The sequence below is a fragment of the Pectinophora gossypiella genome, chromosome 22 (genome assembly GCF_024362695.1).
Source record: "Pectinophora gossypiella chromosome 22, ilPecGoss1.1, whole genome shotgun sequence".
Classification (NCBI taxonomy): domain Eukaryota; kingdom Metazoa; phylum Arthropoda; class Insecta; order Lepidoptera; family Gelechiidae; genus Pectinophora; species Pectinophora gossypiella.
The window spans coordinates 9,638,950-9,658,522 of record NC_065425.1 but is presented as its reverse complement, the minus strand read 5'-3'; the positions used below and the strand labels follow the sequence as shown (position 1 = coordinate 9,658,522).

Sequence of the window (19,573 nt, the reverse complement as noted above, 5' to 3'; positions counted from 1 at the left end):
TAAGTTCTTTTATAAGAGTCTTCTTGAAAAATGGCAACACAGAACGTTGATTTCGACTATTTCCTGGTAGTGTATTTCTCGACCAATGACAGTCGACCATTTTATTTTGGCTTTGGTGGGGCGAAAGGAGGGAAGCTTCAATCGGTCGGGTAGTCAGTCAGTTGGAGTTAGCCAGCAGTACCATCAAGTCGTTAGTGCCAAGTGGTGAAATAAACAGATAATACAAAGTGTATTGAGTTTTCTTTATGAAACTTCATACAAACAACCTCGTTTTACACAGACACTACACATTGACATTATCGTACACGCGCGTCTGCGTGTGTGATGTCTGAGCGCCCATACGATTTAAGACTAAACTAGCTTCTAATGATCCTCAAATATATAAGCTGTTAGCCTCATTTATTCATGTGAATAATATTAAATTGTAGTTAAATATATTATGTTTATTTAATACCTATTAATATGTGTAAGTAATGTACATTGATATTCCTTATTTCTTACCTTATAAGAATAAGAAGAATATAAATAAAATCACACCAATCCAACACCTCCACCAACCCGCATTGGAGCAGGGTGGTGGAGTATGCTCCATACCCCCTCCGGTTGATTGAGGGGAGGCCTGTGCCCAGCAGTGGGACGTATATAGGCTGTTTATGTTATGTATGTTATAAATAAAATAGATTTATGATCCTTTATTTCAAAATTTCGTACCTATCCAAATTCCTTTCTCCATAAACGTTTCCTAAGTTTTTATCCTCTACATTATTGGCAAATGCAAGTCGCATGACGCCAGACAAAGAAAAAAAAGTAATGTAAATCGTGGTATAAAATAACTGTTTATAGCATGAGGTTAAACCTAGCTCAGACGCTGGTGGGGAGCGGAGGGCCGTTCTATACGTAGTATTATTCTTAATTCTATGACTTCATTTATCGTCTGACGAATAGTGAAGTAAATGCGTATTTTTTTTTAATCTTTATTTATTTGGGAGTTTTTGTCCTTCAGGACATGGCAACTCTATAAATCTTACTTTTTACACTGCTTAATATTTAAGGTGGTTATATCACAGGCGAGTCTCGCGGCGTCCGAATTTGGTATCGACAGAATACTTTGGAATATACCAACATTCGCCTGCCCAGCAACAACCTTCTTTCCGCCTCGTTCTTTACACACTCCATCAAATGCGTAATTAATATTGTGCATTTCAATCATATGGTAACCCTAGACACGTGGTCAGCAGGTGGCCATATCGTCAGATTTGGCGCCGATTGCTCAGAGCTCAAGTGGCTGATAACGATAGCGTTCACGTTAAAAATGTATGTTAGCTACGTGCGCAAATAGGAAATTAGGAATCCCAGGGAAACACTACATACGTACCTACATATCCTCATACGTATCTACATGTCTCATATTAAAAACCTCATAATATGATATTTGTTAACAAAATCAGAATGTGATTAATGAGATTTTTTAGTATAAGGCCATGATATTTATTATTTATTTTATTATAGACAAGCCTGTATACCTATCCGGGTGGGCAGGGCCACAATTAGTCAATAAAACTATCCGCATTCACTACAGAGTTTGAGCGTTAGGCTCACGATCCGGAGGTACCACCCACCCACCCGGAGGTAGCATTCTCCATGCTACTTTTTAGGGGCAAATAGGGCAGTGGTTTCCCTCTTGCCTTCCGCCCCGCAGTACTCTATCTGACCCGAGAGGTATCGCGCCCAGAGTAGTATATTTCAAAGCCGTACTAGAACTCCTGTCCTCCGCCTCTGAATAGTACCGATAATTACTGCTGCCCTCTGTCAGGTTCCAGGTTACAGTACCTGTGACTTGCCCTTTCCGTCCTACATTGCCATACCGATGGCCCCCATCTCCGCCTCTGCAACCATTGAGGTGTTCACTTATATCCCTGGGCAAGGGTTCCCTATCCGAAATCAGCCACCGTCCCATTCCGGCTTACTGAAGTATCAACCCACCCCCGCGGTAAGGACGCGCCGAACAGGAATTGCCCAGTGGAGGGCTGAGAAGATTAACTCTGTCTCTTCTGGGACAAGGTTAATGGTCTTGTATGAAACCAAAAACCGCGTCCGTTGTCCACTGGTTTGAACGTTGGGCTCACGATCCGGAGATCCCAGGTTCAAATCGCGGTGGGGACATATCACAAAAATCACTTTGTGGTCCCTAGTTTGGTTAGGACATTACAGGCTGATCACCCGATTGTCCGAAGGTAAGATGATCCGTGCTTCGGAAGGCACGTTAAGCTGTCGGTCCCGGTTACTACTTACTAATGGAAGTAAGTAGTCAGGGGCCTTTGGCGGCTCAATAGTAACCCTGACAGCAGGGTTGATAGGGTTAGTAATCCACTTCACAACCCACACGATAGAAGAAGAAGAAACCAAAACCAAAGGCACTGGTGTCACACTACTGATGTGTAAGTCGTACAGTCATGAACAATATCATGTACCCACTTTAGAACTCTGTCGCACTATCATATTTACCATTTAATGAGACTTAGTGTTTAATTTGTCAAGAAAGTTAATGTGACATGGTTTCAAAGTGTATACATATAAGTACTCGCGACCGTACGTGGCATAGTAAACAAAGTGGATCCCGATGTCGGTCAATAGATAGATGCAGGCTAATGGAGATCAATCGACCGAATCCTGAGTCATTACCATTGTCGAGAATCATCCGCGTTTGACATTCTGGTTTACATAGCACATTGTTTTACAGTTACGATACTAAAGCCAGGTGCGCACTACGAGTTTTTCGCCGCGCGGCAGAAAAGAGCAGCGGCATAATGTCGCACTGTAATACTGCGCCGCTGCGGTAGCTCTGCCGTCAAGTGCGCGCAATTATCGCCGAGGTTTTTCTTGCAGCTTCTTTTCCCCGGCTATACAGGTTGTGAGAAGCTGTAGTAGTTTTAGGCGGACGAGACGTTCGTTATGTAAAAATTGACGATTCAAAGTGTAACTATGTTACGTACTGAATAAAGATATTTTTGAATTTGAATAATAAAATTTAAAACTGTTTGGTACAGTACAGCCGCGGTTTGGTGCAGCTGTTTGTTTGGTGTTTGGTTTGGTTATTTGGTGTGTGGCAGTATTACAGTGCGACATTATGCCGCTGCTCTATTCTGCCGCGCGGCGAAAATCTCGTAGCGCGCGCCTGGCCTAAAAGTCTTTTTCTCTCGTCATAGAATAAGGAATAATACGTATCAGAATGGCGTTTCACTTTCACTTTGACAGAAAAAAAATCAGGCTTAAACCAATCATTTTCGAATTTGTTTTCGAATTCATGTTTGGATGTTTGGTTGTTGCGGCTTCCTTTACGGTATTGAAAAGTATCGGCGTCCGAAAGACGTAATATACCATCCCGAGGACCCGATTACTCTAGCCATAGACGCCGCCAATCAGCTCGTGACACCAAACACTTCAGAAGCCCGATACCGATCCCGCCGGCGTGGTCGACGATTTCCCTCATTCAGCGCTTATTGCTATCGACCCACTAGGGTTGATGAGGTTGGTAATCCACCTCACTCACACGATAGAAGAAGACTTAAATGTACATATTCATTACGATCCTAAATCCTATCGCAAATGTTGTAATGGGCGTCCAAGAGGATTGCCTTATCTCTTATCATAATATCCAGTAGCCGCCTGCAGAGAACGTCGTAAAAATCAAACAAGTAAGTAGGTTATAAATGCGCCACTTGAAACAAAAACAACCTTATGATCCTTGTGGGAATAGCCACTATATCGCCAGTTTTGACACGGAGTCTAAAGCCTGACATTAGAAGTCACATACATTTCGAACTAACACTCTTCGCACGAAGTATGGGTCACTAGACGAACTGCATCGCAGAAACCGGACGCAGTCAATACACAATAATACTGTACGCGGTTTCTGAACCGATTATGCGCGGTTGTTGAATTCACTGTGCACAGTTGCTGAACCGACTGAGCGCGGTTGCTGAATCCACTGTGCACGGTTGGTGAATCCAGTGGGCGCGGTCGGTGAATCCAGTGGGCGCGGTTGGTGAATCCAGTGGGCACGGTTGGTGAATCCAGTGGGCGCGGTTGCTGAATCCAGTGCGCGCGGTTGGTCAATCCAGTGGTTACAACATGTTAGAAAGGACACAATCCTTCTGTCGGTTTTTTTGAAGCACATAAATATAATGGTCAATTTCACAGGGTCAATTTACCTAACCTGAAGATTTGACAGAAGCGACTGCCTGTCTGACCTTCCAACCCGGGAAGGGAATACCAGCTATTGTATAATTTGTATTGGACAAATTAGGTTAGATTTCTCGACTATATGGGTTTCCTCACGATCTTTTTTCCTTCCCCGCTGAGTAGGTGATAATCATTTATGATCTAAATATGAATTCGAAACGCGATTTCGAAAATCATAGGTTTAGGCCCGTACTGGATTCGGACCTGCGACTTTACAGTGACAGTCAAGCGTGCATGCGTTCATCCAACTAAGACACCACGGCTCAGAAATGTAATGGTAAGTATGAACGTAATATTCAGTGCATAGTTAAGTAGGTATACATTATTATATTACATTGTTTAGTATTGATAATAATATTTATAATAATGTTATCTCAATATTGATTAGAACAGTTGGTATCGTTTAACAAGTCATCGAGCTACACTTCACTAAACCACATCCCGGACACTTCATACAAACAACCTTGTTTTATACAACACTAAACATTGACATTGGCCCCGATTCCTGCAGACACCTCCTAATTTTATTTTAAGTTATACCTGTCACTTTATTATCCGCCGAAAAGGTAAGGAACAGATAATTGACAATTGTTAATTTTAAAATGAATGACTAACCCCGACGACTAAAAAAGGCACCTCGCTGGTATGCAACCCGTTTGACGTGTGCTGTCAATTTAATGCGGTCAGGTTATTGGCCAATTTATAATTTTGGGAGGGTTTTAAAATTCCTGCCTAAAATTGTCGTGTGTTACATAAATTTTATGCCTGTCGATTACCCGTCCCTTTCATTTTCGGCGGATAAGAAAATGACAGGTGTAACTTAAAATAAAATTAAATGGTGTGTACTGGATCTGGAATGTACCATTATCAACACGCGCATCTGTGTGTGTGACGCTGCCAATTACAATTCCTAATTTAATCGTCATTACTTAGGTAGGTAGTACCTACTACTTACTTACGATAGATGCTTTTATAATAACAAGTTAATATTTATTTATTTATTTACTACACAAATCAATTGGTACCTAATAAAAAAAATTGTACCTTACTCATTGAAAAGTTATACTTACACGTTAAACTGTGGTCCCGCCATTTTGATATCAAGATGGCGGCATCAGACAAAATGGCGAACCGGAGCTAGATAATTGCTACATACATATTGGTGCTAATTCCTGTAAACACCATCTAATTTTATTTTAAGTTATATCTGTCGTTTTCTTATCCGTATAAAAGGAAAGGGACGGGTAATCAACAAACATAAAATTTATGTAACACACGTCAATTTTAAGCACAAATCTAAAACACCCGTCTAAATTTTTTGCATTATTCCCCAGAATTATGTTGACAGCAAAACTTAAAACGGTTTGCACACCCGAATTCTCTTCGAAATAACCCGATTCACCCGGGCTATTCATTAATTTACTCATTCTTTCTAAAATTAAGAGCTGTCTTTTGGATAAGAAAACGACAGGTATAACTTAAAGTAAAAAAAATAGGAGGTGTCTGCAGGAATCGGGGCCATTTACTAACTATTCAGTACCATCTAAAACTGCCATCAGATTGTAATTACACATATTAACATGAAATGGTGGTCACGCCATTTTGATGCTACTGGATTTTCCACAATATAAAAGTCAATATTCAAGTACAAGTACATTAATTAAAGAAATTATTATCGCAGAAAATAGGACGAAATCGTAAAACTATAATCAGATGTATTTAGATGTATTTGTCGTTCATAAACATGCATGGTTATGTTAGGTTGGACATTCTATTTAACTTTGCTCAGTTACTCAGTTACTTTTTACTAAACGTCAAAACACGAAATTACTATGGAATAATTATGTATGAAAAAGCAACCCGTGACGTCATAGAAAAACGTGACAAAATGTCGCACTTATTAATACATTTTTCTTATTAAAATTTGTAAATAAGTTAAATAGAAAAAGGAAACATTTTTGTCACCTTTAGGTCTGTCTTTATTTAGTACTTAATCAGAATTTCATAATGCGTCTCTGACCTAGAAAACTACCTATTCAAAATTCAAATACTTAATTCATTTCAAAAATAGGATTCCATGATGGCCAGGGTTGATGAGGTTGGTAATGTAGAATAAAAATAACCCTGACACCAGGGTTGATAAGGTTGGTAATGCACCTCTCAACCCACACGATAGAAGAAGACTGAGTTCGCAGGTTCGAATCCAGCACAGGCCTAAACCAATAATTGTCGAGAAGAGAAATGCAATCTCGGAGGTATGTGTATTAGGCTGGTTTTTTCTTCGCGGGTTGGAAGGTCAGACAGGCAGTCCTTCTGTAAAAACCGGATCTGTCAAATTTTCATGTTAGGTAAGCGGACCCTGTGAGAAACGGGATAATGCATGTTAGCTCCTTACAATTATACTTAGACGTTTATTTATGGTTTTTTTATCGTTTCAGTTAGAGTTTCTGCTAAAGTGCTAAAATCGTGCAAGTTTAATTAAGTGATAATTTACAAAATCGGTTCGATCCGGTTTTGTCTGGGTTTGGGTTTTTAGTCAATTTAAGCTGTAAGGGATCGCGTGCGGACTGTTTCTTGCTTAGTATGAACGAGTTTTTTGTACGGAGTATCCGGTCTGTGATACCACAGAATATATAATCAATACTAGTAGTCTCTACGATGTCCATCATAACAATATCATCATCATCAGCCCATTAACGTCCCCACTGCTGGGGCAATTAACTGGAATGTTTTGGTGCAGTTAGTTCAACTGGTTGAACTTTGTGGAATAGGTGGAGTTATGGGGCTTCAAAAAATGGATGAAACGTTTCGAGAAAAGGTAGGTATTGTCCTGCCCTTGCGTTTCGCCTTGCTCGTCTTAGTGGGCGCACTCCCGTGCCCCCAGATATTTTTTATTTTATTTTATCATCATCATCAGCCCATTAACGTCCCCACTGCTGGGGCACGGACCTTCCCTATGGATGGATAGGGAGATCGGGCCTTAAACCATCACGCGGGCCCAGTGCTGATTGATGGTTATTAACGACTGCTAATGCAGCCGGGACCAACGGCTTAACGTGCCTTCCGAAGCACGGAGGAGCTCGAGATGAAAACTTTTTTTTGTGGTCACCCATCTTATGACCGGCCTCTGCGAAAGTTGCTTAACTTCAACAATCGCAGACCGAGCGCGTTAACCGCTGCGCCACCGAGCTCCTCATAACAATATAGTTGGGCCTAAATTGGATAATACTGCGTTTCCTTTAAATAGTGTTGGGCACTTTATATGAGAACCGCTGTCACCAGGGGTATAGAATAAGAAATAATAACTACTTACGTATAGAACGGCAACTATCCGCTCCCCACCAGCGTCTGAGCTAGGTTTACCTCACCCTCGAACATAGTTTAGACTTGATTCGTATGGCGTCAGATGTCACACACACACATATGCGCGTGTACGATAACGTCAATGTGTGGTGTCTGTGTTAAACGAGGTGTTTTGTATGACGTGTCCGGGGTGTGCGGGATGCGGAGTGTCCACACACTCACCCCCACGGTTAAGGCCACATTGAAGCAATTCATCTAAAAAAAACCAATACTGTAATTTGACATTTGCGCATATAAAAGTAAGTGCGCGATGCAAACAAACGTCAAATATCAATATTGCTTTCTTAGTTGAATTGCTTTGATGTGGCCATTTTAACCCCCCCCCCCCCCCCCAGTTCAACCCCATTCTCTTTTACTACTACTCCTGCAAACAGATAACCGATAACTTTACGGTTTCTCAAATTCCATAGCCGTTTTGCCGGCATTGTATATTTTATGTGATAGGCTGCAGTTTTTTTTTTACGTGACTTATTGTATATGTAGATTTGCCGCAGGTGGCATTAACTACTTGGGCGGACAAATGGGGAGCGCTGATGTCAACCGGTACAAAATTTAAGACAACAGGCCTGAGGGTGCCCAGTTGGGCGCGAACGTCGGCTCAGGGCGGCGTCTGAGAGGAAGAACATTTGAAAGAATTAATCGACTCTAGTGGCTCGATAGCGATAAGCGCTAAATGAGGGAAATCGTCGACCACGCCGGCGGGGTCGGTATCGGGGTTCTGAAGTGTTTGGTGTCGCGAGCTGATTGGCCGCCTAGCCTCTATGGCTAGAGTAATCGGGTCGTCGGGAGCATTTGTATCGTTACTTTTCGTAAGATACTGCAAAGACCTAAGTGGATAATATATAGCTGGCGAGGAGTCAGTGTGTTTACTATATACCTCTGCTTACTCTTTTGAGGATACGGGCGTGATGCTGTTATGTTATATTGTACAAAAATAAATATAAATTGTTTTAAGTTTACGCGGTTATTATCATAATTAAAGCACATAGTAACGGGTTCTTACCGCGTTTAAATGGAGATATGAGACTCCCGATATTTCGACACTGTTGCAAGTGCCATGATCACGGTGTCAAAATATCGGGAGTCTCATATCTCCATTTTAACGCGGTAAGAACCCGTTATTGGTGCTAATTCCTGTAAATACCATCTAATTTTATTTTAGGTTATATCTGTCATTTTCTTATCCGCCGAAAAGGAAAGGGACGGGTAATCGACAAGCATTAAATTTATGGAACACACGTCAATTTTAAGCACAAATCTAAAACAACCGTCTAAAAATTCGCCCGGGTTATTCATTTATTTACTCATTCTTCCTAAAATTAAGAGCTGTCAATCATCCGTCCCTTTCCTTTTCGGCGGATAAGAAAATGACAGGTATAACTTAAAGTAAAATTAAGAGATGTCTGCAGGAATCGGGGCCACTATGTGCTTTAATTTAGATATAAATTGATTCGAAAATGCCTTCGAAAATATTGGTTTAGGACCGTGCGTCAAACCTGAGACCTCAAAGTGAGAGTCAAGCGTCCTTGCAACTGAACTACTTACCATAGCTCTCATGCATCACATGTCCATTTATAAATAGCTTAAACTCATACATATTAATCTGAAAACAACAACATAAATATTGATACAAGAATTAACATAAGAAACGTATTATTTAAGTAAACACTGTGAACGGATGCTAGAATGTTTGCCGTGTTGTGTTGGCACCGGTCGCTTCCTTCATTGCCCGTGCGCAGTTTAAATAAAACTTTAACCTCAAGGCACACACAGACGGTATGGCGGCTAGGTTAGGTCGACAACGATAAGCAATGAGGAAAAACTTCGACCACGCTGGCGGGGTCGGTATCGTTGTCCTGAATTATTTGCTCAGTTACTTTTTACTAAAAATCAAAACACGATATTACTATGGAATTTGTATGAAAAAGCACACTGTGACGTCATAGAAAAATGTGTTAAAATGTCGGACTTATTATTATGTTTTTTTTTTTTAAATAGGTAAAATAAAATGTTTGCGGTGCACTAAGAAAGGAATTCCCGAAATTCCCACGGAAACGGGAATTAGCGGGAAAAATCGCGGGCAAAAGCTAGTCCTACTTAAATGTATAATGGCCTCGATTCCTGCAGACACCTCCTAATTTTATTTTAAGTTATACCTGTCATTTTCTTATCCGCCGATAATGAAAGGGATGGAGGATTGACAACTGCTAATTTAAAAATGAATAACCTGGACTGATAAAATAGGCATATCGCTTATATGCAACCCGTTTGACGTGTGCTGTCAACTTAATTCTGTTGGGTTATTGGCTTTTTTAATTTCTGCCTAAAATTAAAAAATAAATAAAAATAATAATGTTTATTGTGATACACAGGTTTACATAACACAATTATAAAATAAAGTTTTCCATCACAAAAGGTAACAATAATAATAATTGACGATAATTAACGTGATTGATAATTGACGTGTGTTCCATACATTTTATGCGTGTCGATTATCCGTCCCTTTCCTTTTCAGCGGATAAGAAATTGACAGGTATAACTTAAAATAAAAATAAATAGTGTGCATTGGAATCAGCATTGTTCGACAATTATTACGTAACACTTTATACGCCCCTCGTAAAACCACATGAGTCCGATTTTATTGGATCGCATCAATTCGTGATAAAGTGACATGTCTTTTTTCAATGACGTGTAGGGTGTCCTTTGTTTAAGACGAAAATGAGACAGTGATGTTAGATTTTTTTTTCTTTTTTTTTTTGACGTGACTTATTGTACATTTGCCGCAGATGGCATTAACTACTTGGCCGGACAAATGGGGAGCGCTGAAGGCTCTCACCCGGTACAACGTTTAAGACAACAGGCCTGAGGGTGCCCAGTTGGGCGCGAACCTCGGCTCAACAGTTTAACATGCCTTCCGAAACACGGATCATCTTACTTTCGGACAATCAGGTGATCAGCCTGCAATGTCCTAACCAAACTGGGGATCATAAAGTGATTTTCGTGATGTGTCCCCACCGGGATTTGAACCCGGGACCTCCGGATCGTGAGCCGAACGCTCAAACCACTGGACCACGGAGGCCGTTATTTTGAAGATAACTATTATCCTCGTGGACATAGAACCATGGTCACCCTACTACCGAATGACAGTGTGGCCCTCAATTACTCCGCTGTCGATTCTAATAACTTCCAATAATGCACTTAAACTGCTGTATTTACAATTCTCACTGTTTCACATACATACACTACAATTGATGTTTGGCTGTCTGTCGAACTGTGAATTGAGCTGTGTGGGTTTTTAAGGTGACCTCTTTGGTGTAACTAATATACTTAAATATACTGAGAAGTCATGGTGTAGTTTAGTTAGTGGGCTCTGTTTTCTGCATTTAGACTCTAAGATGGCCCATTATGCGTGAGAGAGAGAGAGAGAGAAAGAGAGAAGTCATGGTAATTCGACACATTTTTTTTTCACCCTCGTTCAAAATCAGAATCAGAATCATTTATTCAATGTAATTATCATGGACAAACTTGTTGAAGGTCAATGTAACATTTTTGAATTTACGTCATTTCACAAGGTGCAACAGCAACACATCTTTTAAATCAATGAGCGTATACGTTACAAGTTATTAACTAGAGGAACACATTTAATACCAGTCATTTTAATCATTTAGGTAATCATTAATCTAAAGAAAGCTTTTTACATAAATTAAGCTAAACATGAGCTTTAATATTATTTTCTGACAAATTCCAAATATACTTAATCTGATATTTTATTGTAAAAATGTATTCGTAACAGAATTTAATTAACTTAATCTAGAATTTTGAAAAGCAATTTTATTTTTATTCCTTGTACTTATTATAAGTAAGTTCTTCATTCGTAAGTCGCCTGACGTCACACACACAGATGCGCGTGTACGATAACGTCAATGTGTAGTGTCTGTGTAAAACGAGGTGTTTTGTATGAACTGTCCGGGATGTGGTTTGAGGTTATATCATTATCATCGCCAGCCCATTAACGTCCCCACTGCTGGGGTACGGGCCTTCCCTATGGATGGATAGGGAGATCGGGCCTTAAACCGCCACGCGGGCCCAGTGCGGATAGGTGGTTATTAACGACTGCTAATGCAGCCGGGACCAACGGCTTAACGTGCCTTCCGAAGCACGGAGGAGCTCGAGATGAAAACTTTTTTTTTGTGGTCACCCATCTTATGGCCGGCCTTTGCGAAAGTTGCTTAACTTCAACAATCGCAGACCGAGCGCATTTACCGCTGCGCCACCGAGCTCCTCAAATGAGGTATATATTCTGTGGTAATGTAGTCGCTTACGCAGTTACGCATGACATTGACGTGTCACGTTCCTATTTATTTTTAGATAACGGACAATATAAAAGCAAACATTTTTTGTTTAATTTTCCCTTTGTGATATAGCCATCTACCCAGACGATATGCAGTCTATAGATCAGATACACGTGTCTTCAAGGACTTATTACCTAGTGGTTAGAGCATTAGGCTCGCGATCTGGAGGTTCGGGTTCGATTCGCGATGGGGACTTTTTCGAAATCACTTTGTCAGACTATCCTGTTTGGCAAGGACTTTGCAGGCTTGAATCACCTGATTATCTGAAAAAGTAAGATAATTCCGTGCTTCAGAAGGCACGTGCTACGAACCCGTAATTGAGCAGCGTGGTGGACTATGCTCCATACTTACTTTTTACTAAACATCAAAACACGAAATTACTATGAAATTTGTATGAAAAAGCAACCTGTGACGTCATAGAAAATCGTGACAAAATGTCGTACGGTCACGAGCATTATACACTTTGGTACCATGTCTCATTAACTTTTTTGACAAATTGAGCTGTAAGTCTCACTAAATGTGAAATATGTTAGTGCGACAGAGTCCTAAAGTGGGTACATTATATTGCTCATAGCTGTACTTATTATTAAATTTTTCTTTATTACATACATACATACATAAACTCACGCCCGTAATCCCTAATGGGGTGGGCAGAGCCACAAGTAATCAAAGACAACTTGCAGCCACTGTTGATACGAAGTCCTAAGATGGATATGATGAACCTTATGGTGATAAGGGATCAGCCTATCGCCCATAACATTAGTCCATCATGTTAGAGGACACAATCCCTCTGTCGGTTTTTACGACATGCCCGGGAAGAGAAGCAGCTGAACGTGTTCTATGTTTTTTATATGCTCCCAGAACAGCATAGAAGCAAAAACTTTTTTTTCTTTATTAAAATTCATAAATAAGTAAGTTAATCTATAGACTATCTACTAGTGCACATTGTGGTCTATAAACAGTTTAGAAAGACTCTAGAAGTACGCCTTTAGACTTTGAAAATTTTCAACTCTTAACTCTATCTATTCATGCGTTCTTAACTCCTTCTTATGAATAGCTACAAGGTTGTGCCCACTTGGCTAGAGGCTATCTATAAGCGTTCTTGAAGATAACTTGAGGGATATTTTACTCTAGAGGTAGACAATCAAATCGCATTCTATTAGATATCTAATATCCCCTTTTTAGACTCGCCAATGCTACTTGGGTTGGAAGAAAAAAGAAAACGTTTTTGTCACCTTTAGATTTGTCTGTATTTAGTAATCAGAGAAATTCGTTATTAATCTTTGACCTAGGAAACTACCCAATTGTAAGGTCAATTCTAATCGAGTAAAATCTTACGTGAGATTGCAACACTGGCCGGAATTAGAAATACGGTTAAAAAGTAAAATGTTGGAGACGGGGAATTGTTTTGGGGTTTTTTTCATGGATGTATATAAAATTGGATAAGAAGCTTAAGAGTATTATATGTTTAAAGAAAAGGAATGAATAAATAGGTATATGTTGACAAATATAGAAGGTGAGTTTTATTATATTTCAGAAGTGGGATAGGTAAGCTCACTAGCTATTAAAACCGCTTGACTTACATTTTACTGGTGGAATTCTAACGAGTGCATGAACTGTTACAACGATTACTTATTGTTTTGTTTATAAATAAGGGAAAAGGCGCTACAAGAGCACATTTTTAAAGATATAGGATATATAGTTTTAAGACGTGATACATACCTTTGTATTTCGAGTTCCAGATCATGCCACACGATGTTGAGATGTTTGGGCCACGACGTTTGGTTACGCCAGAAAAAAGTGATCAGCGACGCAGCCATGACCTGGACCGGCGAAGCCGTAGTATTACCAGGCGGGAAGGCAAAGAAATTCGCAGTCGAAGCCGCTCGCGAGGTTCTATTCGTGAGCAAACTCATAGTTTACTGTTTCGTGATCGCGAAAGGGAGCTCGAACGTGTACGGGATAGGCTTCGAGTTTTAGAAGGGCATTTTCGAACAGAACGCAGCGCACTGAGAACCAGTAGCTATCGCACTGTTGACGAGGTCCGGCAGAGTCGCAGTTCAAGTCGTCGCGAAAATAGAGGAATAATACGTAGTAGGAGCCGACTACGTAGTACTGATCGTGAACGTGCTCCTGAATTAGTTCTTTTGGACCAAGAATGGAAGCTTCATCGCGAGAAGGAAAGGGTGCGGATTCGTGAAGACGAGCTACGGAGGGAGTGCAGCCGATTGAGGACGAGCGACTTGTATTCTCCGCGGCAGCAGTCGTCACGGGAGGAAGGTGTGCATCAGCAAGGTGACAGGAGCAGTAGCAATGGACGCAACTACACATCTCGTAGGCGTAAAGACGAAATATTAACCAAGGATCTCAAGACAACGACCCCACTGGATAACAATAGGTCAGAAAGTCCAATATTTACTTCTAGTGATGTAGCAAAACTTATTAACTCACTCAATTATATAAAACCTCAGCCGTCAACATCAGGCACTCTCGTTCACTCTACTCAAAATATAAATAATAAGAATATTTTGCCCGAGTTCGATCCCTCGACAAGAAATCAGAAGATAGATATATGGTTGAAGAAGGTGAATGAGTGTGCCACCGTTTACGGTTGGGACGATAAAACAACTGTATATTTTGCGACGCAAAAACTACAGGGGTTGGCCAAAACTTGGTTTGAGAGTTTGAATACTATATTATTTACTTGGCCGGAATGGCAAGATAAATTGTTAAGCGCATTCCCTTATGAGCAAAATTATGGTCAATCCCTGGAGGAAATGCTGAATAGGAAAAGTAGGTACAACGAACCTCTCGAAAGATATTATTATGAGAAGTTGGCCCTGTTAAACCAATGTGACATTGACGGAAAACGTGCGGTCGATTGCATAATTCATGGACTAAGTGATAAAACTATGAGATCAAACGCAAATGCGTTACGGTGTACACATCCGGACCAATTACTACAATTTCTAATGAGCGTTAAGGAGGCCTGTTGATGTCATGTTTGGGTTCACAGGTAGGATATTTTAATAATAGGGAACTTGCGAGAATGGATGGGTTCGCAAGTAACAATTCTAGTTGTAAGAATGGATTGGTTTATAACTAGAATATGTTGTACGATGGGCTATGAGAATGGATGGGTTCATAGCCATTAAAAAGGAGGATTTATTTTATTTTAAGGATATTTTAATAATAGGGAACTTGCGAGAATGGATGGGTTCGCAAGTAACAATTCTAGTTGTAAGAATGGATTGGTTTATAACTAGAATATGTTGTACGATGAGCTATGAGAATTGATGGGTTCATAGCCATTAAAAAGGAGGATTTATTTTATTTTGGAGGATTATTAAGTATATTTAATAAGTATTTAATGTTGAGCATGTTTTCTTTTTCAATTTTATTGTAACTATTTAGTTGAATTTATCCACCGACCGAGTGTAAGGTCATTTAAATTTAGATATAGTGCATGAGGACATGCACTGTGTCAGGATGGACGAGTGTAAGGTCAATTCTAATCGAGTAAAATCTTACGTGAGATTGCAACACTGGCCGGAATTAGAAATACGGTTAAAAAGTAAAATGTTGGAGACGGGGAATTGTTTTGGGGTTTTTTTCATGGATGTATATAAAATTGGATAAGAAGCTTAAGAGTATTATATGTTTAAAGAAAAGGAATGAATAAATAGGTATATGTTGACAAATATAGAAGGTGAGTTTTATTATACAATGGTCCATCTTGTTAGAAAGGACACAATCCCTCTGTCGGATTTTACGACATACCCAGGTAGACAAGCAGCTGAACCTGTTCTGTGTTTTTTATTCGCAGTCCAGCACAGAAATTGACAAAAAATAGTTTAAGAACTTCTTCTATCGTGTTGGTTGTGAGGTGGAATACCAACCCCATCAACCCTGGTATCAGGGTTATTATTGAGCCGCCAAAGGCCCCTAACATGGCTCATGTAACGACTACTTACATATAAATAGTAGCCCGGACCAACGGCTTAACGTGCCTTCCGAGGCACGGATCATCTTACTTTCGGACAATCAGGTGATCAGCCTGTAACGTCCTATCCAAACTAGGGATCACAAAGTGATTTTTGTCCACGCGGGCCCAGTGCGGATTGATGGTAATTAACGACTGCTAATGCAGCCGGGACCAACGGCTTAACGTGCCTTCCGAAGCACGGAGGAGCTTGAGATGAAAACTTATCAAAATAAAATGAAGCAACAAATGGGAATCGAACCCGGGACCTCCGGATCGTGAGCACAACGCACGCGTTTAAGAACTATAAAAAATATACTTATAAAGAGAAAATTAAATCGAAAACAATTCTGACTCGGACAGGTCCTGAACCTGCAGCTCTTGTCAAGTCGGGACGAGGGTAGCATTGAACGTGAACTCGCATGGACAGGAGGAGGACCCGGTGGCGTAATGGTTAACACGCTCGTCCCTTCTTGACAAGAGCTGTGGGTTCAAGTCCCGTCCGAGACATTTTTTTTCGATTTAATTTTCTCTTTGTCTTTGTTTTTTTTTCTTTGTGTATCCCTAAGCACGGGTGAATGCTATAAAAATACATTTAAAGCATTACTTATTAGAGAACCAGGTAATTTAAATAAAATACAACATTCAATCGTTACTAATTTTGAATACCTTATTAGGTACGGTCACGAGCATTAATATGTATACGTATACACTTTGGTACCATGTCACATTAACTTTTTTGACAAATTGAACTGTAAGTCTCACTAAATGTCAAATATGTTAGTGCGACAGAGTCCTACAGTGGGTACACTATATTGCTCATGACTGTACCTACCTATGTTTAAATCAGCATAACAAATATAGCTTAAAACCATAATTACTTACTTAAGAATATAAACCTACCTAAGTATTAAGAATATAATAAAATAAAATATAATATAAGAAATATAATATAATATATAATAATATAAGATATAATATAATATAAGATTTTTTCGTCCCAAAATAAATTACCAATGAAGGAATTTCCTGGCTACTTCACCCTTCAATATAGATGGCGGTGTACAGAGTTGCCTTCGTTTATTTAACCTTCTAATTTCATGTATAACAGACATATCCACCTATTATCTTTGTTTTTGGGTTGTTATTACACCCAGACACGACACATCTTCCACCCATTATTATTCTTATCAAAATCATCACCATTTTTTTTATGGCACTAGTGTTGCTTTGTGCCATTGTCAAGTTTTAAATGATTGGGAAACGAAAAGGAAGGAAAATAACATTCGGGAACGGAAAATCATCATCATTATCACCAGCCCATTAACGTCCCCACTGCTGGGACACGGGCCTTCCCTATGGATGGATAAGGATAAGGATCCCTGCTAATGCTGCCGGGACCAACGGCTTAACGTGCCTTCCGAATCACGGAGGAGCTTGAGATGAAAACTTATCAAAATAAAATAAAGTAATATATGTATGTAGCAACATAATTGTATACCATATCTGATGTAAATATCAAGCAACAATTATTTATATATAAGCCTCTGCCATTATATTGCATTTTTGAATAATTAATTAATTATGTACCCCAAGCAATGAGAAAATACGTAATTATCACGTTAAATCTGTACAGCGCTATCTATATTTATTGTCTGGAACGTAGCTTGAAAAGTCCCTAATTGAATTAAAAGTTGCGAAAAGCTATTAAAACCTACTTAGGTACTACCTACCTGCTAATCTACGTAGATAATAAATTTTTCATACAAATAAAGAAGGCTGTTTTTTTATCCATGAAACTAATTGAGTACTTAAGTACATTAAAGAAATAATTTGAACATGTATCTAGGTAACCTAAATCTAAATAAGTAAGTTAATATTATGTAGCTTATGAAAGCTCCAAAATAAAATAAGGAAGACTTTAACCGGATGGTAACATCAATTACCTAATTGCACTTCAAGTGATAACATGTCATTAGGTACCTACCAACTACAAATGAGATAAGTTGGTAACAATAATAGGCATTTATTATCACTAGTAAGTACTTAATTACTCATTGAGGGTACCTAATAACCTCTTAAAGTAATTATTTAACTAAAAGAATACTCACCAAAAATACCTAAAACCAAGTCAATAAATTAAAATTAAAAAATAAATCCACGCACTGGCACTCACGGGTTAAAAGTAAAACTACGAAAAGAACAGATTGTGTTCGAATTTTAAATTATATAACCCGATTGGCGCGCTATCTGGGCGGCGCGCGCCGCTGCCGTTTGATTTTGGAACACTGACAGTGGCAGTGGCCAGTGGTGGCCAAATAACAAACAAATTTAAATATACCCACGCGGTATGTTGGTTTAACTATAGAACGGTCGCTTATTCTATAATGGTATGCGCATGCGATTGACTTGTCGACCGATACATCGTAAAGTTTACATGTTTATGTTGTTTCTATGCGGGAATGGGAACGAATAAAAAAATATAGAACGCGTTCAGCTGTTTATCTTCTCGGGCATGTCGTAGGAACCGACATTTCCTGTTACTAGTCCTGATAAGGTGACCTCCATCTTTGGACTTCGTTTGGATCAAAAGTGGTTCCAAGTATTTTACTCAGTACCTACTTCCTACCCCACACGGGAATGTTTATAGTAGTTTATGTACCTACATACTAGTAGAGTAATTTATCTATCGCGACAACGAACTCTTCAAGACTCCCATACCGACATGGTCGACGATTTCCCTCATTCGCTCCTGAGACTAGGTTAGCACCCGACTGTGCAACCTCAGGCATCTTGTTTTAAAATTTTGTACCGGGTAAAAACCCAAGTTACCCAAGTAGTTAATGCTAACTGAGTGAAACATTACAATCATCATCATTAATTTAAGAGCCACGCTCTTGTCGGTGTAGCATTTTCTATTCTTGTCTATCAAAAGACAATTCTTTCACTTATAAGACACGACGTTCGCCTTCTCTTTAATCTGTTCCATGTGAGCTCTTCTTGGTCTTCCTCTTTCTTGTAGCTTTGTTTCTATGATGTTTTTAATAAATTCGCGTGTCTTATTAAGCGTCCAATCATCTTGGCTCTTCTGTCCTCAATAACTCTCAATATTTACCTCTTTTCAAATGTCAAACGGCCTCCTTGGTCTAGTGGTTGTGCGTAGGGCTCACGATCCGGAGGTCCTGGGTTCGATTTCCGGTGGGGACATATCACAAAAATTACTTACCCTAGTTTGGTTAGGACATTACAGGCTGATCACCTGATTGTCCGAAAGTAAGACGTTCCGTGCTTCAAAAGGCACGTTAAGCCGTTGGTCCCGGTTACTACTTATTGATGTAAGTACGTAGTCGTTATATGAGTCATGTAAGGGGCCTTTGGCGACTCAATAGTAACCCTGACTCATCAACCCTGGTTGATGAGGTTGGTAATTCACCTCACGATAGAAGAAGAAGAACATCAAAAAAACCCTAATAGCTTTCGAACCTATTCTGTTTACTTAAAACGTTTGCTGAACATGCCTTAATGTATGTAAGTACCTACCTAATGCCAAGGAAATAGGCGATGTGATGAATGAAATGAAAATTTATTTAATTTAATTATTAATGTGGTATAGATGTAAGTATTATTTTTAGCG

General features: G+C 39.5%; 1 protein-coding gene across 1 annotated transcript in view; it reads right to left on the bottom strand.

Moving 5' to 3' along the window:
- Window positions 1-18,250, bottom strand: part of LOC126377091 (facilitated trehalose transporter Tret1-like) — a 46,572-nt gene extending 28,322 nt beyond the window's left edge. The window contains exon 1 of the mRNA XM_050024748.1: window positions 18,051-18,250. The gene's annotated coding sequence lies outside the window, so the exon portion shown is untranslated. The remainder of the gene's footprint in view (window positions 1-18,050) is intronic.
- Window positions 18,251-19,573: the final 1,323 nt, after the last annotated feature.